The 23,823-nt window shown below is 28.1% G+C and overlaps 4 long non-coding RNA genes across 4 annotated transcripts; all 4 read right to left on the bottom strand.

Moving 5' to 3' along the window:
* Positions 1–6,329: 6,329 nt before the first annotated feature.
* On the bottom strand, positions 6,330–8,806 carry LOC103311504. Its single transcript, XR_511244.3, has 6 exons — positions 8,603–8,806; positions 8,235–8,518; positions 8,041–8,168; positions 7,779–7,964; positions 7,242–7,385; positions 6,330–6,672 (listed from the first exon to the last, which is right to left on the bottom strand). It is a non-coding gene; the product is annotated as an uncharacterized LOC103311504 (long non-coding RNA).
* Positions 8,807–12,008: 3,202 nt separating this feature from the next.
* Positions 12,009–15,258, bottom strand: LOC103311509. Its single transcript, XR_511245.3, has 6 exons — positions 14,275–15,258; positions 13,907–14,190; positions 13,720–13,840; positions 13,458–13,643; positions 12,921–13,064; positions 12,009–12,351 (listed from the first exon to the last, which is right to left on the bottom strand). It is a non-coding gene; the product is annotated as an uncharacterized LOC103311509 (long non-coding RNA).
* Positions 15,259–16,195: 937 nt separating this feature from the next.
* Positions 16,196–20,126, bottom strand: LOC103311511. The gene is made up of 6 exons (XR_511248.3): positions 18,464–20,126; positions 18,096–18,379; positions 17,909–18,029; positions 17,647–17,832; positions 17,110–17,253; positions 16,196–16,536 (listed from the first exon to the last, which is right to left on the bottom strand). It is a non-coding gene; the product is annotated as an uncharacterized LOC103311511 (long non-coding RNA).
* A 178-nt stretch (positions 20,127–20,304) lies between these two features.
* Positions 20,305–22,842, bottom strand: LOC103311515. Its single transcript, XR_511249.3, has 5 exons — positions 22,276–22,842; positions 22,079–22,206; positions 21,817–22,002; positions 21,280–21,423; positions 20,305–20,707 (listed from the first exon to the last, which is right to left on the bottom strand). It is a non-coding gene; the product is annotated as an uncharacterized LOC103311515 (long non-coding RNA).
* Positions 22,843–23,823: the final 981 nt, after the last annotated feature.

Raw genomic sequence — 23,823 nt, 5'->3', positions numbered from 1 at the left:
TAAGTTTTTCTTTAAAAATAATATATCCTAGACTGACAAATCATCTCCGTTCAGAATCGTTTTTCGTATACAATGATATAATATCATTGGATTCAAATTTAATTCCATCCATTACAGTAACCCACTTGTAACCTACTGTACAGCAGAGCGACATCCACGACTTACCCGCCATTTTTTTTTTTTTATGTGTCTGTGTACACGATAAGTGGTCGAAATGATGCTTCGATTTTCAACTTCAGTATCTTGTTCGATTGGAAAGTGAATATCGTTGGTGCATTGGGGAGGTCAAAGTTCCCAGTAATTTTCAAAAGCGCAAAGAAAAACCAAAGAAAAATTAAGGAAAAACGGGAATTTTTATGCAAAATCGATTTTTCACAAAATTGAATTTGGTTTTTGGTGTAACTTTAAAAAAAATGAACGTAGATACATGAAATTTTGACTGAATGTTTATATTAGCATTTTCTATACACCATAATATTTTCAAAATATTTTGACTTATTTTGAGCTCTTTACGGACATTGTCAGTTTTCATTTTTTTTTAGTTTTTCTCTAAAAATATCAATAAAATTATATTTGTTGATTAAAAAACCTTGAAAATTTAATAAAAGGTTCCTAGTATATTGTTACAATGACATTTGAAAAATATTAAAAATCCTTAGTCACAGTTTTTTTTTATTAGCATTTAAAGTTCAAAAATTGACAAAATATGGAAAAATCCCGAAAATTACCTAATTATGTTGAGTTTATAATTCGTAAAAATTTTTCTTTTTAGAGCTAAGATTTTAAAATGTGATACAAGATTCCTTATAAGATTATCTACCTTTGTCAAACAAAAAATGTCTATAAGAAACTCAAATAAAATTTTTATGAGCGTTTGAAATTCATATTTTTACAACATTTGATATTCACTCGATTTCTTACGATTTTCTTATTTTATTGTAATGAAAAAACGAATGACTGTAGAAACTTGAAAATTTCACTGAATGTTTATATTAGAATTTTCTATACACGATAAAAATTTGAAAATATTTTGACTCTTTTTGAGCTGTTCACGGACATTGTAAGTTTTCAATTTTTTTAGTTTTTTTTTCTATAAATATCAATAAAGTTTTATCAATTGGGCCAAAAAGTGTAAACAATTAATACAATGCTCCTGATATATTTTTACAATAGCAGTTGAAAAATATTAAAATTACATAGGCACAATTATTTTTTATAAGCATTTGAAGTTGAAATGTTGACAAAATTTATCAAATTTAAAATTCAATAATTATTTTGTAGTTAAAAATTTATAAAATGTTCAACTTTTATATCTAAGGATTGAACATTTAAAACAAGATTCTACGTAAATATTTAATTCTGTTACCAAAAATTCTAAGAGTTACATTAGCACAGTTTATTTTTATAGTCATGTTAAGTTCAAATTTGAACGAAATTACATATTAATAACCTTAGAAATTCATACAAAATATATATATACGATTGCAGGGGTTCGACCCTTGGCCCAAATAAAAAACTCCAGAGCCGTAACTACTGTCATCTGCATGCACTACTATAGGAATCGTGTTTTTTAAGTTCTTATTAAATAATATACATTTATTTTACTATTAAGGTACAATAAACATATAAAAAATTAAAACGCCACTACTGGAATAATTGCAACAAAACAGTAAAAAATGTCTTTTATTTGGAATCACAATGACATGAAGCATATTAGATTTCTTTATCTCATATAGAAAAATGTCAATATTAGTCAATTTACACCATGTGTTTATTTTTATAAATTCTCATACTTGATAATATTTTGTTTCGTTTTGAGCTGTTAACGACTATTATCAATTTTCTTTTTTTTTTTAGTTTTTATATTCTGAGTGGCACGATCATCAACTTTTAGGACAGTAAAAGTGTTTGGATTTTATTCAACAGTACCTTTTCTAATAGGAAAGTGAATCTAGTTGGTACTTTGGGGGGTCAAAAGTAAAATTTTTCCAATAGTTTTCAAAAGCGCCGTGAAAAACAAAAGAAAAATTAAGGAAAAACGGGAATTTTTACGCAAAATCTGTTTTCGAGGTAATTGATTTTGGTTTTTTCTATGAATGTCAATAAAACTTTATTTGTTGAGTAAAAATACTTGAAAATTTAATACAAGGCGCCTACTATATTGTTACAATGAGATTTGAAAAATATTAAAAATCCTTAGTCACAGTTTTTTTTTATTAGCATTTAAAGTTCAAAAATTGACAAAATATGTAAAAATCACGAAAATTCGCAAATTATTTTGAGTTAAAAATTCGTAAAAATTTTTCTTCTTAGAACTAAGATTTAAAAATGTAATACAAGATACCTTATAGGTTAATCTACCTTTATCAAAAAAAAAATGTCTATAAGAAACTCAAATAAAATTTTTATGAGCGTTTGAAATTCATATTTTTACAACATTTGATATTCACTCGATTTCTTACGATTTTCTTATTTTATTGTAATGAAAAAACGAATGACTGTAGAAACTTGAAAATTTCACTGAATGTTTATATTAGAATTTTCTATACACGATAAAAATTTGAAAATATTTTGACTCTTTTTGAGCTGTTCACGGACATTGTAAGTTTTCAATTTTTTTAGTTTTTTTTTCTATAAATATCAATAAAGTTTTATCAATTGGGCCAAAAAGTGTAAACAATTAATACAATGCTCCTGATATATTTTTACAATAGCAGTTGAAAAATATTAAAATTACATAGGCACAATTATTTTTTATAAGCATTTGAAGTTGAAATGTTGACAAAATTTATCAAATTTAAAATTCAATAATTATTTTGTAGTTAAAAATTTATAAAATGTTCAACTTTTATATCTAAGGATTGAACATTTAAAACAAGATTCTACGTAAATATTTAATTCTGTTACCAAAAATTCTAAGAGTTACATTAGCACAGTTTATTTTTATAGTCATGTTAAGTTCAAATTTGAACGAAATTACATATTAATAACCTTAGAAATTCATACAAAATATATATATACGATTGCAGGGGTTCGACCCTTGGCCCAAATAAAAAACTCCAGAGCCGTAACTACTGTCATCTGCATGCACTACTATAGGAATCGTGTTTTTTAAGTTCTTATTAAATAATATACATTTATTTTACTATTAAGGTACAATAAACATATAAAAAATTAAAACGCCACTACTGGAATAATTGCAACAAAACAGTAAAAAATGTCTTTTATTTGGAATCACAATGACATGAAGCATATTAGATTTCTTTATCTCATATAGAAAAATGTCAATATTAATTTTTGCGCAAAATCTGTTTTCGAGGTAATTGATTTTGGTTTTTTCTATGAATGTCAATAAAACTTTATTTGTTGAGTAAAAATACTTGAAAATTTAATACAAGGCGCCTACTATATTGTTACAATGAGATTTGAAAAATATTAAAAATCCTTAGTCACAGTTTTTTTTTATTAGCATTTAAAGTTCAAAAATTGACAAAATATGTAAAAATCACGAAAATTCGCAAATTATTTTGAGTTAAAAATTCGTAAAAATTTTTCTTCTTAGAACTAAGATTTAAAAATGTAATACAAGATACCTTATAGGTTAATCTACCTTTATCAAAAAAAAAATGTCTATAAGAAACTCAAATAAAATTTTTATGAGCGTTTGAAATTCATATTTTTACAACATTTGATATTCACTCGATTTCTTACGATTTTCTTATTTTATTGTAATGAAAAAACGAATGACTGTAGAAACTTGAAAATTTCACTGAATGTTTATATTAGAATTTTCTATACACGATAAAAATTTGAAAATATTTTGACTCTTTTTGAGCTGTTCACGGACATTGTAAGTTTTCAATTTTTTTAGTTTTTTTTTCTATAAATATCAATAAAGTTTTATCAATTGGGCCAAAAAGTGTAAACAATTAATACAATGCTCCTGATATATTTTTACAATAGCAGTTGAAAAATATTAAAATTACATAGGCACAATTATTTTTTATAAGCATTTGAAGTTGAAATGTTGACAAAATTTATCAAATTTAAAATTCAATAATTATTTTGTAGTTAAAAATTTATAAAATGTTCAACTTTTATATCTAAGGATTGAACATTTAAAACAAGATTCTACGTAAATATTTAATTCTGTTACCAAAAATTCTAAGAGTTACATTAGCACAGTTTATTTTTATAGTCATGTTAAGTTCAAATTTGGACGAAATTACATATTAATAACCTTAGAAATTCATACAAAATATATATATACGATAGCAGGGGTTCGACCCTTGGCCCAAATAAAAAACTTCAGAGCCGTAACTACTGTCATCTGCATGCACTACTATAGGAATCGTGTTTTTTAAGTTCTTATTAAATAATATACATTTATTTTACTATTAAGGTACAATAAACATATAAAAAATTAAAACGCCACTACTGGAATAATTGCAACAAAACAGTAAAAAATGTCTTTTATTTGGAATCACAATGACATGAAGCATATTAGATTTCTTTATCTCATATAGAAAAATGTCAATATTAATTTTTGCGCAAAATCTGTTTTCGAGGTAATTGATTTTGGTTTTTTCTATGAATGTCAATAAAACTTTATTTGTTGAGTAAAAATACTTGAAAATTTAATACAAGGCGCCTACTATATTGTTACAATGAGATTTGAAAAATATTAAAAATCCTTAGTCACAGTTTTTTTTTATTAGCATTTAAAGTTCAAAAATTGACAAAATATGTAAAAATCACGAAAATTCGCAAATTATTTTGAGTTAAAAATTCGTAAAAATTTTTCTTCTTAGAACTAAGATTTAAAAATGTAATACAAGATACCTTATAGGTTAATCTACCTTTATCAAAAAAAAAATGTCTTTAAGAAACACAAATAAAATTTTTATGAGCGTTTGAAATTCATATTTTTACAACATTTGATATTCACTCGATTTCTTACGATTTTCTTATTTTATTGTAATGAAAAAACGAATGACTGTAGAAACTTGAAAATTTCACTGAATGTTTATATTAGAATTTTCTATACACGATAAAAATTTGAAAATATTTTGACTCTTTTTGAGCTGTTCACGGACATTGTAAGTTTTCAATTTTTTTAGTTTTTTTTTCTATAAATATCAATAAAGTTTTATCAATTGGGCCAAAAAGTGTAAACAATTAATACAATGCTCCTGATATATTTTTACAATAGCAGTTGAAAAATATTAAAATTACATAGGCACAATTATTTTTTATAAGCATTTGAAGTTGAAATGTTGACAAAATTTATCAAATTTAAAATTCAATAATTATTTTGTAGTTAAAAATTTATAAAATGTTCAACTTTTATATCTAAGGATTGAACATTTAAAACAAGATTCTACGTAAATATTTAATTCTGTTACCAAAAATTCTAAGAGTTACATTAGCACAGTTTATTTTTATAGTCATGTTAAGTTCAAATTTGGACGAAATTACATATTAATAACCTTAGAAATTCATACAAAATATATATATACGATTGCAGGGGTTCGACCCTTGGCCCAAATAAAAAACTCCAGAGCCGTAACTACTGTCATCTGCATGCACTACTATAGGAATCGTGTTTTTTAAGTTCTTATTAAATAATATACATTTATTTTACTATTAAGGTACAATAAACATATAAAAAATTAAAACGCCACTACTGGAATAATTGCAACAAAACAGTAAAAAATGTCTTTTATTTGGAATCACAATGACATGAAGCATATTAGATTTCTTTATCTCATATAGAAAAATGTCAATATTAGTCAATTCAAAAAAAAAAAACGCAGAAATATGCAATTAAAATCTTAAATAAGTCAATAAAATGGAAAAAGTTGGTTAATTTTCGTATTGTGCAGCCTAAAAGATTCACAGTTTAAATCGTTAATGCCTTGAAACAAATTATGCGGTCACTATTAGCATAATATCATACAATCAACCACGATAAATATGTAAAATCATACAAATCCGCCCTCTAATCATATTAAAATAGATCAAGTTAATGAACACACAAAAAATTAAGTTAAAAACTTGAAGTTAATTAGTCTTAAGTCCATAGACATGAAAAACAAAATGTTTTATATGGCTACAGTTAAATTTTATATTATATTATGATTTATTTTTTTCTTACATAGTATGTACAAATAACTGCTGCAGGTATAACAATAATTTACAACACATTACTACGTTAGTCATTTATTTTTAAATTTTAAAATACGTATAATAAACTATCGATACGACAAATATATTAAAAGTATGATAGTGTAATTTATAATGATTTTAAATATAGGTACCTACTATTCTTTTTTCATTATACAATTTAAAAATAAAGTTTTCTTAAATTAGTCATTGACAAAATAATTTTATTCACAAACACAGTGAGTAGGTACAGTTTTCTTTTGTTAAATAAACTAACTAATTACTTTCTGATGGGTGGTGGGGGGAAACATAGGTAAAATAAGTACACAAATTAAAGGAAATAGGTACCTATCAGAATATACCTAGTTTAAAAGTCTTCATCAATCATGTCCATTGTCGATGGTTGAAGAATTTTAATAACAGCCACTGAAGCCTTTTGGTAATTGCATACTCTTTTTTCAAACAAGTTTGTCCTTCCTCGTTGTCAATGGGAACGTGCTCGACGACCTGCAAACCAATAAATTACATACTTAATTCAATTTCATAAATAATATTACTATGATCATCAATTTTTATCAATTCTTAATATGAGCATAAGCTAAATATACAATTGAACATTTATTACATATTTAACTACAAAATAATTTGCAAATTGTTGATGAATATTGTCGAAATGTGATCTGTAAATGCTTATGAATAATGGTGGCTACGTATATATTATATTTGTGAACATATATTATAGAAACTATACTAGGATACCCGTACTACATATTCAAACTCTTTGACATGGCAAAGAACTTTTTATTGACACAACATTTTAAAGACAAAACTTATGGAAAAAATGAAATGTATTATCCCCGTAACCAGCTCAAAAGGAGTAAAATCGTTTTAAAATATGTGTGGCGTATAGAAAACGCTAATAGGAACATTTGGCGAACAAATCATGTATGTAGACCTAGGTATTTTTAACAAATAAAACAAAATCAATGTTTGTCAAAAATATAATCATTTTTCCTCAATCATCTTTTTGTTTTTCCCCATGTATTTGAAAACAACTGGGATCATTCAATCTATACCTGTTTAACGCATCCAACTAGATGCACTTTCGCATCAGAAAAGATACCAATGTCCAAACTAGTTATGTGTTTCTTTGCAATTTAAATATGTTGAGGCCCTCTGCGTTGTTAAAATTGGATTCTTCGCCAGCAAAATTGTATTACCTAGAAATTAAAACTTTGTTAAAAATATGTCAGTGCACCTGTTTGTCTACTTTAATAGCACAACGTGCAACATGCAAATGTGTGTACAGTAGATCCAGTTTTGTAACGTTATTCTTAATATATTAGAGTGATATGACATAATGTTATAATCAATCTTAAAAGCAAAAATATTTTTTAAAGAACATCATAGGGGCAAGCACTTGTTATATTTGTATTTTATTTTTAAAACAAGTTATGGATATTTTAAGATTGTAACATATAATCATTTGTTTATTAATTTATTTTGACCACGTACACAATTAGATATTATACAATGTGTCCAGTGAACAGGTATGTTAGCTAATACCACAGTAAAATAGATCTGAAATATAAACCTATCAACAATATTCTCACCTTTAAGTTTCATAATTCTCTCAAATATTGTATGGCTTCATCTGAGTCTGTAGAATTATCTCCAAGAAAGTCAACGTCTGAAAATCTGTCAGTGCATTGGCTCCACTTCCCAGTTCCTTGTATGTGGTACATATCGTAATATATTTCAGTTTTGAAAAACATTATGAGTATAATCCCCTGTGTGAACTAAAAACGATAAACTATTAAGTGACTTTTGGTCTTGGCAAACGTTTAAAATCGGATACTCGAGTGATATACTTACATAAGTGTGTGTGAATTAGACATTATTGGGTATCCAAGGCTTTTCTGAGTGAATTAAAATCATGGCCTCTAAATCCTTTATTCGTCTGTTCATTTACTTCTAGCTCATCGTTGGAGAAACTAAATTTTCTGAAAATGTCAAGTTGTAACAAATATATAAATACCAAATTTATGAATTATGTTAAATGATTTTACCTCTTAGATGCGATTTACTAGTCGTGCGCAGAGTAGTACCAATATTGCCGTGAATCACTAACATTTATTTTACTTCTCTATCCCAGACAAGTGGTTTGGATTATGTTTTGAGACAGTCTGTGACACCGTGTTTACTAATTTACTGAGCATTGTTTACAATCACTAATTATTGTGAAATGATTACCTGCCGCAGATTCTATGCCACGTAGAAATTATTGCGACAATCATTTAATTCGAACATTTTTAGCCATCGTTTCTTTCTATTTCATTGATTTTTCGGAAATCTATGTTTGTGAACAAATTTGCAAATTAGACTGACTCCATATTATTAAGAAATATAATCATTACAACCAGAAAATAATACTTACAAATTAAAATGTACGTAATGTGGCGAGACGATACTTTGGATGTTTTACTGAAAAGAATACACTTATCCATGGTGATTTTATATTAAAATGTATGAATAGAAATCTGTACGACTGTTCTGTTGTCTGTATTTTTTGTTCAAATTTCAAATAATCGCGATTCGCGAGCGAGTCAAATTTAAAGTCGGCATAATATGAAAAAATAATAATGTTATGTTGTTATTTATTTGATAACGACTTATACTATTTCGTGGTGCATGGTGATAAGACAGAATCGCGGGCATTAAATTTTTGAAACTTCGCGAACGACGCAGCTCCACGATTTAAGACGTAACACGGGCATTTTATTGTCTACGTCTTATATAGAAAATGTACGATGAGCGGGTCACATTTAGCACCGTTAGTTTAAAAATTAGAGTGAATCGAACTATATTGAAACTATTAGCGAATGTACGTTCTGCGTAATACATTTTTATTATTTGGGGCGGTGTACCTACACGATAAGTAGGTAGTCGAAATAATGCTTCGCTTTTCATCTTTTCCTGTGGGAAAGTGAATCTATAGTAGGCGCATAGGGCATGTCGAAATGAACAGTACCTGCCTAGTCGCCAAAAGCGCCTGGAAAAACAAAAAAAAAACGTGAGTTTTTACGTACCTACTTAATATCATCGGTTTTGATTTTTCGTGTAAGTGGTGTTACTCTAAATTAAATGTCTGTAGATACATGCAATTTTCACTGATTGTTTACATTAGAATTTAGAACCGAATATTATTTGTCGGTACATGAATCTTTTCAAGTTTATTGTAATATACAAATATGATATTAATTATTCAATACAATCAGCTACCTACCCTATTAATAATAAGCATATAAATGTAATATAATATATCCTAGGCAAAGAAAGTCGCCACCTGGGATAGTTAAATTTTCTTTGTATACCTAAGATACTTATGAATAGTTAATACAATCTGGTTCCTCATTTGTACCTAGTTATGACAGCAGTTATTATTTATTTTTATAAGCATTTAAAGTTCAAATTTTGATGGAATACGTAAAAATCACAAAAATTTGCAAATATTTTGGAGTTAGAAATTCATAAAATTTTTATTTTGAAATGTAAGATTTAAAAGTTTAAAACAAGATTCCTCATAAGTTTTTTTTTCCTTGACGTAGAAAAAAAACTGTCTTCTGGCGTGTCAAATAAAAATTTTTAGGAGAATTCGAAGTTCAAATATTTACATTCGATTTCTCATCTGGCGATTTTCTTATTTTGTTGCAATTCAAAAATCAATAAGCGTAGATAAGTCCTACTTGAAATTTACACCATGTGTTTATTTTTATAAATTCTCATACTTGATAATATTTTGTTTCGTTTTGAGCTGTTAACGACTATTTTCAATTTTCTTTTTTTTTTTTAGTTTTTATATTCTGAGTGGCACGATCATCAACTTTTAGGACAGTAAAAGTGTTTGGATTTTATTCAACAGTACCTTTTCTAATAGGAAAGTGAATCTAGTTGGTACTTTGGGGGGTCAAAAGTAAAATTTTTCCAATAGTTTTCAAAAGCGCCGTGAAAAACAAAAGAAAAATTAAGGAAAAACGGGAATTTTTGCGCAAAATCTGTTTTCGAGGTAATTGATTTTGGTTTTTTCTATGAATGTCAATAAAACTTTATTTGTTGAGTAAAAATACTTGAAAATTTAATACAAGGCGCCTACTATATTGTTACAATGAGATTTGAAAAATATTAAAAATCCTTAGTCACAGTTTTTTTTTATTAGCATTTAAAGTTCAAAAATTGACAAAATATGTAAAAATCACGAAAATTCGCAAATTATTTTGAGTTAAAAATTCGTAAAAATTTTTCTTCTTAGAACTAAGATTTAAAAATGTAATACAAGATACCTTATAGGTTAATCTACCTTTATCAAAAAAAAAAATGTCTATAAGAAACTCAAATAAAATTTTTATGAGCGTTTGAAATTCATATTTTTACAACATTTGATATTCACTCGATTTCTTACGATTTTCTTATTTTATTTTAATGAAAAAACGAATGACTGTAGAAACTTGAAAATTTCACTGAATGTTTATATTAGAATTTTCTATACACGATAAAAATTTGAAAATATTTTGACTCTTTTTGAGCTGTTCACGGACATTGTAAGTTTTCAATTTTTTTAGTTTTTTTTTCTATAAATATCAATAAAGTTTTATCAATTGGGCCAAAAAGTGTAAACAATTAATACAATGCTCCTGATATATTTTTACAATAGCAGTTGAAAAATATTAAAATTACATAGGCACAATTATTTTTTATAAGCATTTGAAGTTGAAATGTTGACAAAATTTATCAAATTTAAAATTCAATAATTATTTTGTAGTTAAAAATTTATAAAATGTTCAACTTTTATATCTAAGGATTGAACATTTAAAACAAGATTCTACGTAAATATTTAATTCTGTTACCAAAAATTCTAAGAGTTACATTAGCACAGTTTATTTTTATAGTCATGTTAAGTTCAAATTTGGACGAAATTACATATTAATAACCTTAGAAATTCATACAAAATATATATATACGATTGCAGGGGTTCGACCCTTGGCCCAAATAAAAAACTCCAGAGCCGTAACTACTGTCATCTGCATGCACTACTATAGGAATCGTGTTTTTTAAGTTCTTATTAAATAATATACATTTATTTTACTATTAAGGTGCAATAAACATATAAAAAATTAAAACGCCACTACTGAAATAATTGCAACAAAACAGTAAAAAATTTCTTTTATTTGGAATCACAATGACATGAAGCATATTAGATTTCTTTATCTCATATAGAAGAATGTCAATATTAGTCAATTCAAAAATGTCTAAAAAAAAACGCAGAAATATGCAATTAAAATCTTAAATAAGTCAATAAAATGGAAAAAGTTGGTTAATTTTCGTATTGTGCATCCTAAAAGATTCACAGTTTAAATCGTTAATGTCTTGAAACAAATTATGCGGTCACTATTAGCATAATATCATACAATCAACCACGATAAATATGTAAAATCATACAAATCCGCCCTCTAATCATATTAAAATAGATCAAGTTAATGAACACAGAAAAAATTAAGTTAAAAACTTGAAGTTAATTAGTCTTAAGTCCATAGACATGAAAAACAAAATGTTTAATTGTTTTATATGGCTACAGTTAAATTTTATATCATATTATGATTTATTTTTTTCTTACATAGTATGTACAAATAACTGCTGCAGGTATAACAATAATTTACAACACATTACTACATTAGTCATTTATTTTTAAATTTTAAAATACCTATAATAAACTATCGATACGACAAATATATTAAAAGTATGATAGTGTAAATTATAATGATTTTAAATATAGGAACCTACTATTCTTTTTTCATTATACAATTTAAAAATAAAGTTTTCTTAAATTAGTCATTGACAAAATAATTTTATTCACAAACACAGTGAGTAGGTACAGTTTTCTTTTGTTAAATAAACTAACTAATTACTTTCTGATGGGTGGTGGGGGGAAACATAGGTAAAATAAGTACACAAATTAAAAGAAATAGGTACCTATCAGAATATACCTAGTTTAAAAGTCTTCATCAATCATGTCCATTGTCGATGGTTGAAGAATTTTAATAACAGCCACTGAAGCTTTTTGGTAATTGCATACTCTTTTTTCAAACAAGTTTGTCCTTCCTCGTTGTCAATGGGAACGTGCTCGACGACCTGCAAACCAATAAATTACATACTTAATTCAATTTCATAAATAATATTACTATGATCATCAATTTTTATCAATTCTTAATATGAGCATAAGCTAAATATACAATTGAACATTTAATACGTATTTAACTACAAAATAATTTGCAAATTGTTGATGAATATTGTCAAAATGTGATCTGTAAATGCTTATGAATAATGGTGGCTACGTATATATTATATTTGTGAACATATATTATAGAAACTATACTAGGATACCCGTACTACATATTCAAACTCTTTGACATGGCAAAGAACTTTTTATTGACACAACATTTTAAAGACAAAACTTATGGAAAAAATGAAATGTATTATCCCCGTAACTAGCTCAAAAGGAGTAAAATCGTTTTAAAATATGTGTGGCGTATAGAAAACGCTAATAGGAACATTTGGCGAACAAATCATGTATGTAGACCTAGGTATTTTTAACAAATAAAACAAAATCAATGTTTGTCAAAAATATAATCATTTTTCCTCAATCATCTTTTAGTTTTTCCCCATGTATTTGAAAACAACTGGGATCATTCAATCTATACCTGTTTAACGCATCCAACTAGATGCACTTTTGCATCAGAAAAGATACCAATGTCCAAATTAGTTATGTGTTTCTTTGCAATTTAAATATGTTGAGGCCCTCTGCGTTGTTAAAATTGGATTCTTTGTCAGCAAAATTGTATTACCTAGAAATTAAAACTTTGTTAAAAATATGTCAGTGCACCTGTTTGTCTACTTTAATTTCACAACGTGCAACATGCAAATGTGTGTACAGTAGATCCAGTTTTGTAACGTTAGTCTTAATATATTAGAGTGATATGACATAATGTTATAATCAATCTTAAAAGCAAAAATATTTTTTAAAGAACATTATAGGGGCAAGCACTTGTTATATTTGTATTTTATTTTTAAAACAAGTTATGGATATTTTAAGATTGTAACATATAATCATTTATTTATTAATTTATTTTGACCACGTACACATTTAGATATTATACAATGTGTCCAGTGAACAGGTATGTTAGCTAATACCACAGTAAAATAGATCTGGAATATAAACCTATCAACAATATTCTCACCTTTAAGTTTCATAATTCTCTCAAATATTGTATGGCTTCATCTGAGTCGGTAGAATTATCTCCAAGAAAGTCAACGTCTGAAAATCTGTCAGTGCATTGGCTCCACTTCCCAGTTCCTTGTATGTGGTACATATCGTAATATATTTCAGTTTTGAAAAACATTATGAGTATAATCCCCTGTGTGAACTAAAAACGATAAACTATTAAGTGACTTTTGGTCTTGGCAAACGTTTAAAATCGGATACTTGAGTGATATACTTACATAAGTGTGTGTGAATTAGACATTATTGGGTATCCAAGGCTTTTCTGGGTGAATTAAAATCATGGCCTCTAAATCCTTTATTCGTCTGTTCATTTACTTCTAGCTCATCGTTGGAAATTTTCTGAAAATGTCAAGTTGTAACAAATATATAAATACCAAATTTATGAATTATGTTAAATGATTTTACCTCTTAGATGCGATTTACTAGTCGTGCGCAGAGCAGTACCAATATTGCCGTGAATCACTAACATTTATTTTACTTCTCTATCCCAGACAAGTGGTTTGGATTATGTTTTGAGACAGTCTGTGACACCGTGTTTACTAATTTACTGAGCATTGTTTACCATCACTAATTATTGTGAAATGATTACCTGCCGCAGATACTATGCCACGTAGAAATTATTGCGACAATCATTTAATTCGAACATTTTTAGCCATCGTTTCTTTCTATTTCATTGATTTTTCGGAAATCTATGTTTGTGAACAAATTAGCAAATTAGACTGACTCCATATTATTAAGAAATATAATCATTACAACCAGAAAATAATACTTACAAATGAAAATGTACGTAATGTGGCGAGACGATACTTTGGATGTTTTACTGAAAGGAATACACTTATCCATGGCGATTTTATATTAAAATGTATGAATAGAAATCTGTACGACTGTTCTGTTGTCTGTATTTTTTGTTCAAATTTCAAATAATCGCGATTCGCGAGCGAGTCAAATTTAAAGTCGGCATATGAAAAAATAATAATGTTTTGTTGTTATTTATTTGATAACGACTTTTACTATTTCGTGGTACGTGGTGATAAGACAGAATCGCGGGCATTAAATGTTTGAAACTTCGCGAACGACGCAGCTCCACGATTTAAGACGTAACACGGGCATTTTATTGTCTACGTCTTATATAGAAAATGTACGATGAGCGGGTCACATTTAGCACCGTTAGTTTAAAAATTAGAGTGAATCGAACTATATTGAAACTATTAGCGAATGTACGTTCTGCGCAATACATTTTTATTATTTGGGGCGGTGTACCTACCTACACGATAAGTAGGTAGTCGAAATAATGCTTCGCTTTTCATCTTTTCCTGTGGGAAAGTGAATCTAGTAGGTGCATAGGGCATGTCGAAATGAACAGTACCAGCCTAGTCGCCAAAAGCGCCTGGAAAAACAAAAAAAAAATTTAGGAAAACGTGAGTTTTTACGTACCTACCTACCTAATATCGGTTTTGATTTTTCGTGTAAGTGGTGTTACTCTAAATTAAATGTCTAAAGATACATGCAATTTGAACTGGTTGTTTATATTAGAATTTAAAACCGTAACGTTTTCAAAATTTTTAGATTCGTGTCGAGGTATTCATATACATATGAAATGTTCGAATATTTTAGTTTTTTCATAATTTATGTCGATGAAAACAATTTCGCTCTGTCCAATAACTCGAGAATGTAATACGCCTATACAACGTTCCTCGTACCTTGTCTTTGGTGGAAATAAAAAAAAAGTTCGCCGTAAATCCTCAATAGTTTTTTATGAGCGTCTGAAGTCAGAATTTTGACAAAATTCGTAAAAATCACGAAAATTTGAAAACTATTTTTTAGTTAGAAATTCATACAAAATATATATATATATATACGATTGCAGTGGTTCGACCCGTGGCCCAAATAAAAAACTTCAGAGCCGTAACTACTGTCATCTGCATGCACTACTAGGAATCGTGTTTTTTAAGTTCTTATTAAATTTAATAATATACATTTATTTTATTATTATGGTACAATAAACATATAAAGAATTAAAATGCCACTACTGGAATAATTGCAACAAAACAGTAAAAAATTTCTTTATTTTGGAATCACAATGACATGAAGCATATTAGATTTCTTAATCTCATATAGAAAAATGTCAATATTAGTCAATTCAATAATGTTTAAAAAAAAACACAGAAATATGCAATTAAAATCTTAAATAAGTCAATAAAATGGAAAAAGTTGGTTAATTTTCGTATTGTGCATCCTAAAAGATTCACAGTTTAAATCGTTAATGTCTTGAAACAAATTATGCGGTCACTATTAGCATAATATCATACAATCAACCACGATAAATATGTAAAATCATACAAATCCGCCCTCTAATCATATTAAAATAGATCAAGTTAATGAACACAGAAAAAATTAAGTTAAAAACTTGAAGTTAATTAGTCTTAAGTCCATAGACATGAAAAACAAAATGTTTAATTGTTTTATATGGCTACAGTTAAATTTTATATCATATTATGATTTATTTTTTTCTTACATAGTATGTACAAATAACTGCTGCAGGTATAACAATAATTTACAACACATTACTACATTAGTCATTTATTTTTAAATTTTTTTAAATACGTATAATAAACTATCGATACGACAAATATATTAAAAGTATGATAGTGTAATTTATAATGATTTTAAATATAGGAACCTACTATTCTTTTTTCATTATAAAATTTAAAAATAAAGTTTTCTTAAATTAGTCATTGACAAAATAATTTTATTCACAAACACAGTGAGTTGGTACAGTTTTCTTTTGTTAAATAAACTAACTAATTACTTTCTGATGGGTGGTGGGGGGAAACATAGGTAAAATATGTACACAAATTAAAGGAAATAATAGGTACCTATCAGAATATACCTAGTTTAAAAGTCTTCATAAATCATGTCCATTGTCGACAGTTGAAGAATTTTAATAACAGCCACTGAAGCTTTTTGGTAATTGCATGCTCTTTTTTCAAACAAGTTTGTCCATCCTCGTTGTCAATGGGAACGGGCTTGACGACCTGCAAACCAATAAATTACATACTTAATTCATTCAATTTCATAAATAATATTACTATGATCATCAATTTTTATCTATTCTTAATATGAGCATAAGCTAAATATACAATTGAACATTTAATACATATTTAACTACAAAATAATTTGCAAATTGTTGATGAATATTGTCAAAATGTGATCTGTAAATGCTTATGAATAATGGTGGCTACGTATATATTATATTTGTGAACATATATTATAGAAACTATACTAGGATACCCGTACTACATATTCAAACTCTTTGACATGGCAATGAACTTTTTATTGACACAACATTTTTAAGACAAAACTTATGGAAAAAATGAAATGTATTATCCCCGTAACTAGCTCAAAAGGAGTAAAATCGTTTTAAAATATGTGTGGCGTATAGAAAACGCTAATAGGAACATTTGGCGAACAAATCATGTATGTAGACCTAGGTATTTTTAACAAATAAAACAAAATCAATGTTTGTCAAAAATATAATCATTTTTCCTCAATCATCTTTTAGTTTTTCCCCATGTATTTGAAAACAACTGGGATCATTCAATCTATACCTGTTTAACGCATCCAACTAGATGCACTTTTGCATCAGAAAAGATACCAATGTCCAAATTAGTTATGTGTTTCTTTGCAATTTAAATATGTTGAGGCCCTCTGCGTTGTTAAAATTGGATTCTTCGTCAGCAAAATTGTATTACCTAGAAATTAAAACTTTGTTAAAAATATGTCAGTGCACCTGTTTGTCTACTTTAACTGCACAACGTGCAACATGCAAATGTGTGTACAGTAGATCCAGTTTTGTAACGTTAGTCTTAATATATTAGAGTGATATGACATAATGTTATAATCAATCTTAAAAGCAAAAATATTTTTTAAAGAACATTATAGGGGCAAGCACTTGTTATATTTGTATTTTATTTTTAAAACAAGTTATGGATATTTTAAGATTGTAACATATAATCATTTATTTATTAATTTATTTTGACCACGTACACATTTAGATATTATACAATGTGTCCAGTGAACAGGTATGTTAGCTAATACCACAGTAAAATAGATCTGGAATATAAACCTATCAACAATATTCTCACCTTTAAGTTTCATAATTCTCTCAAATATTGTATGGCTTCATCTGAGTCGGTAGAATTATCTCCAAGAAAGTCAACGTCTGAAAATCTGTCAGTGCATTGGCTCCACTTCCCAGTTCCTTGTATGTGGTACATATCGTAATATATTTCAGTTTTGAAAAACATTATGAGTATAATCCCCTGTGTGAACTAAAAACGATAAACTATTAAGTGACTTTTGGTCTTGGCAAACGTTTAAAATCGGATACTTGAGTGATATACTTACATAAGTGTGTGTGAATTAGACATTATTGGGTATCCAAGGCTTTTCTGGGTGAATTAAAATCATGGCCTCTAAATCCTTTATTCGTCTGTTCATTTACTACTAGCTCATCGTTGGAAATTTTCTGAAAATGTCAAGTTGTAACAAATATATAAATACCAAATTTATGAATTATGTTAAATGATTTTACCTCTTAGATGCGATTTACTAGTCGTGCGCAGAGCAGTACCAATATTGCCGTGAATCACTAACATTTATTTTACTTCTCTATCCCAGACAAGTGGTTTGGATTATGTTTTGAGACAGTCTGTGACACCGTGTTTACTAATTTACTGAGCATTGTTTACCATCACTAATTATTGTGAAATGATTACCTGCCGCAGATACTATGCCACGTAGAAATTATTGCGACAATCATTTAATTCGAACATTTTTAGCCATCGTTTCTTTCTATTTCATTGATTTTTCGGAAATCTATGTTTGTGAACAAATTAGCAAATTAGACTGACTCCATATTATTAAGAAATATAATCATTACAACCAGAAAATAATACTTACAAATGAAAATGTACGTAATGTGGCGAGACGATACTTTGGATGTTTTACTGAAAGGAATACACTTATCCATGGCGATTTTATATTAAAATGTATGAATAGAAATCTGTACGACTGTTCTGTTGTCTGTATTTTTTGTTCAAATTTCAAATAATCGCGATTCGCGAGCGAGTCAAATTTAAAGTCGGCATATGAAAAAATAATAATGTTTTGTTGTTATTTATTTGATAACGACTTTTACTATTTCGTGGTACGTGGTGATAAGACAGAATCGCGGGCATTAAATGTTTGAAACTTCGCGAACGACGCAGCTCCACGATTTAAGACGTAACACGGGCATTTTATTGTCTACGTCTTATATAGAAAATGTACGATGAGCGGGTCACATTTAGCACCGTTAGTTTAAAAATTAGAGTGAATCGAACTATATTGAAACTATTAGCGAATGTACGTTCTGCGCAATACATTTTTATTATTTGGGGCGGTGTACCTACCTACACGATAAGTAGGTAGTCGAAATAATGCTTCGCTTTTCATCTTTTCCTGTGGGAAAGTGAATCTAGTAGGTGCATAGGGCATGTCGAAATGAACAGTACCAGCCTAGTCGCCAAAAGCGCCTGGAAAAACAAAAAAAAAATTTAGGAAAACGTGAGTTTTTACGTACCTACCTACCTAATATCGGTTTTGATTTTTCGTGTAAGTGGTGTTACTCTAAATTAAATGTCTAAAGATACATGCAATTTGAACTGGTTGTTTATATTAGAATTTAAAACCGTAACGTTTTCAAAATTTTTAGATTCGTGTCGAGGTATTCATATACATATGAAATGTTCGAATATTTTAGTTTTTTCATAATTTATGTCGATGAAAACAATTTCGCTCTGTCCAATAACTCGAGAATGTAATACGCCTATACAACGTTCCTCGTACCTTGTCTTTGGTGGAAATAAAAAAAAAGTTCGCCGTAAATCCTCAATAGTTTTTTATGAGCGTCTGAAGTCAGAATTTTGACAAAATTCGTAAAAATCACGAAAATTTGAAAACTATTTTTTAGTTAGAAATTCATACAAAATATATATATACGATTGCAGCGGTTCGACCCTTGGCCCAAATAAAAAACTTCAGAGCCGTAACTACTGTCATCTGCATGCACTACTATAGCAGGAATCGTGTTTTTTTAGTTCTTATTAAATAATATACATTTATTTTACTATTAAGGTGCAATAAACATATAAAAGATTAAAATGCCACTACTGGAATAATTGCAACAAAACAGTAAAAAATTTCTTTTATTTGGAATCACAATGACATGAAGCATATTAGATTTCTTTATCTCATATAGAAGAATGTCAATATTAGTCAATTCAAAAATGTCTAAAAAAAAACGCAGAAATATGCAATTAAAATCTTAAATAAGTCAATAAAATGGAAAAAGTTGGTTAATTTTCGTATTGTGCATCCTAAAAGATTCACAGTTTAAATCGTTAATGTCTTGAAACAAATTATGCGGTCACTATTAGCATAATATCATACAATCAACCACGATAAATATGTAAAATCATACAAATCCGCCCTCTAATCATATTAAAATAGATCAAGTTAATGAACACAGAAAAAATTAAGTTAAAAACTTGAAGTTAATTAGTCTTAAGTCCATAGACATGAAAAACAAAATGTTTAATTGTTTTATATGGCTACAGTTAAATTTTATATCATATTATGATTTATTTTTTTCTTACATAGTATGTACAAATAACTGCTGCAGGTATAACAATAATTTACAACACATTACTACATTAGTCATTTATTTTTAAATTTTAAAATACCTATAATAAACTATCGATACGACAAATATATTAAAAGTATGATAGTGTAATTTATAATGATTTTAAATATAGGAACCTACTATTCTTTTTTCATTATACAAATAAAGTTTTCTTAAATTAGTCATTGACAAAATAATTTTATTCACAAACACAGTGAGTAAGTACAGTTTTCTTTTGTTAAATAAACTAACTAATTACTTTCTGATGGGTGGTGGGGGGGAAACATAGGTAAAATAAGTACACAGATTAAAGGAAATAGGTACCTATCAGAATATACCTAGTTTAAAAGTCTTCATCAATCATGTCCATTGTCGATAGTTGAAGAATTTTAATAACAGCCACTGAAGCTTTTTGGTAATTGCATACTCTTTTTCAAACAAGTTTGTCCTTCCTCGTTGTCAATGGGAACGGGCTTGACGACCTGCAAACCAATAAATTACATACTTAATTCAATTTCATAAATAATATTACTATGATCATCAATTTTTATCAATTCTTACTATAAGCATAAGCTAAATATACAATTGAACATTTAATACATATTTAACTACAACATAATTTGCAAGTTGTTGATGAATTTTGTCGAAATGTGATCTGTAAATGCTTGTGAAAAATTGTGGCTACGTATATATATTATATTTGTGAACAGATATTATAAAAACTATAATAGGATGCGCGTATTACATTTTCAAACTCTTTGACATAGCAAAGAACTTTTTATTGACAAAAATTTTAAAAACAAAACTAATCGAATAAATTGAAATGTACTATCCCCGTAACTAGCTGAAACAGAGTAAAATTGTTTTAAAAATTGTATGGTTTATAGAAAATGCTAATAGGAACATTCGGCGAACAAATCATGTATCTAATACATAGGTATTTTTTACCAATAAAAGAAAATAAATATTTGTCAAAAATATAATCATTTAACCTCAATCATCTTTTTGTTTTTCCCAATGTATTTGAAAACAACTGGGATCTTTCAATCTATACCTGTTTAACGCATCCAACTAGATGCACTTTTGCATCAGAAAAGATGCCAATGTCCAAACTAGTTATGTGTTTCTTTGCAATTTAAATATGTTGAGGCCCTCTGCGTTGTTAAAATTGGATTCTTGGTCAGCAAAATTGTATTACCTAGAAATTAAAACTTTGTTAAAAATATGTCAGTGCACCTGTTTGTCTACTTTAATTGCACAACGCGCAACATGCAAATGTGTGTACAGTAGATCCAGTTTTGTAACGTTAGTCTTAATATATTAGAGTGATATGACATAATGTTATAATCAATCTTAAAAGCAAAAATATTTTTTAAAGAACATTATAGGGGCAAGCACTTGTTATATTTGTATTTTATTTTTAAAACAAGTCATGGATATTTTAAGATTGTAACATATAATCATTTATTTATTAATTTATTTTGACCACGTACACAATTAGATATTATACAATGTGTCCAGTGAACAGGTATGTTAGCTAATACCACAGTAAAATAGATCTGGAATATAAACCTATCAACAATATTCTCACCTTTAAGTTTCATAATTCTCTCAAATATTGTATGGCTTCATCTGAGTCGGTAGAATTATCTCCAAGAAAGTCAACGTCTGAAAATTTGTCAGTGCATTGGCTCCACTTCCCGGTTCCTTGTATGTGGTACATATCATAATATATTTCAGTTTTGAAAAACATTATGAGTATAATCCCCTGTGTGAACTAAAAACGATAAACTATTAAGTGACTTTTGGTCTTGGCAAACGTTTAAAATCGGATACTCGAGTGATATACTTACATAAGTGTGTGTGAATTAGACATTATTGGGTATCCAAGGCTTTTCTGAGTGAATTAAAATCATGGCCTCTAAATCCTTTATTCGTCTGTTCATTTACTTCTAGCTCATCGTTGGAGAAACTAAATTTTCTGAAAATGTCAAGTTGTAACAAATATATAAATACCAAATTAATTATGAATTATGTTAAATGATTTTACCTCTTAGATGCGATTTACTAGTCGTGCGCAGAGTAGTACCAATATTGCCGTGAATCACTAACATTTATTTTACTTCTCTATCCCAGACAAGTGATTTGGATTATGTTTTGAGACAGCCTCTGACACCGTGTTTAATAATTTACTGAGCATTGTTTACCATCACTAATTATTGTGAAATGATTACCTGCCGCAGATTCTATGTCATGTAGAAATTATTGCGACAATCATTTAATTCGAACATTTTTAGCCACCGTTTCTTTCTATTTCATTGATTTTTCGGAAATCTATGTTTGTGAACAAATTAGCAAATTAGACTGACTCCATATTATTAAGAAATATAATCATTACAACCAGAAAATAATACTTACAAATGAAAATGTACGTAATGTGGCGAGACGATACTTTGGATGTTTTACTGAAAAGAATACACTTATCCATGGTGGTTTTATATTAAAATGTATGAATAGAAATCTGTACGACTGTTCTGTTGTCTGTATTTTTTGTTCAAATTTCAAATAATCGTGATTCGCGAGCGAGTCAAATTTAAAGTCGGCATAATATGAAAAAATAATAATATTATGTTGTTATTTATTTGATAACGACTTTCACTATTTCGTGGTACATGGTGATAAGACAGAATCGCGGGCATTACATTTTTGAAACTTCGCGAACATCGCAGCTCCACGATTTAAGACGTAACACGGGCATTTTATTTTCTCCGTCTTATATAGAAAATGTACGATGAGCTGGTCACATTTAGCACCGTTAGTTTAAAAATTAGAGTGAATCAAACTATATTGAAATATAGTTTTAGAATACATTTAATATTATATTATCTTAAGTCTTGGTATCCAGCCGGCGTCATGTTATTGTTGAACAATGCTATATTAAGGGGATTGCAAATGAACCGTTTTTAAGGAGTTCAAAGTATTGAGTATTTAAGTTGAAAATTCACAGTTTTAAAATTGCACGCATGTAGGACTTCTAAATGTGTGCTTTGTAAGAGATGAACAGTGTGTGTGACTGTAGTCTGTACATGTTACGCTCGTGAACATTAAACAATTTATGTTAATTTGTACATTGTATGTACTTTTTGTCAATCTTACCAATGGACCAGACAACGCGATAAGACTTCTGAATACTAATTTGAATTTGTTAATATAATTACTTGAGATCGATCAGGCCACATTTTAAGATGGGTATTTAATTTTAATTTAAAATTTCGAAAAATTTTAAATATTCAAACAAAATGTATAGGAGTTTAGGAACAAAATTTTAAAAAAGTGGTCTGATCAATCTCAAGTAGACATATTAATGAATTCAAATCAGATGTCTAATCACTTTATGATGTCCATCGGTATGATTGACAAGATGTTGGTACATTTTTATTTAAATAGCTGACCGTTTGCAGAATCGTCATTACTTACCGAGGTTTAAGGGGCCGACACCAACATTTTGTTTTCTGTCTTTTTCCTGCATAATATAGGAACATAGATATTCTGTGTTTTCACGATTGCAGCTCTCTGGTTCAGTTTATGGCAAATTCAC

The sequence above is a fragment of the Acyrthosiphon pisum genome, chromosome X (genome assembly GCF_005508785.2).
Source record: "Acyrthosiphon pisum isolate AL4f chromosome X, pea_aphid_22Mar2018_4r6ur, whole genome shotgun sequence".
Lineage (NCBI taxonomy): Eukaryota > Metazoa > Arthropoda > Insecta > Hemiptera > Aphididae > Acyrthosiphon > Acyrthosiphon pisum.
The sequence above is the reverse complement of the archived record's forward strand: the minus strand, read 5'-3'. Positions and strand labels throughout refer to the sequence as shown.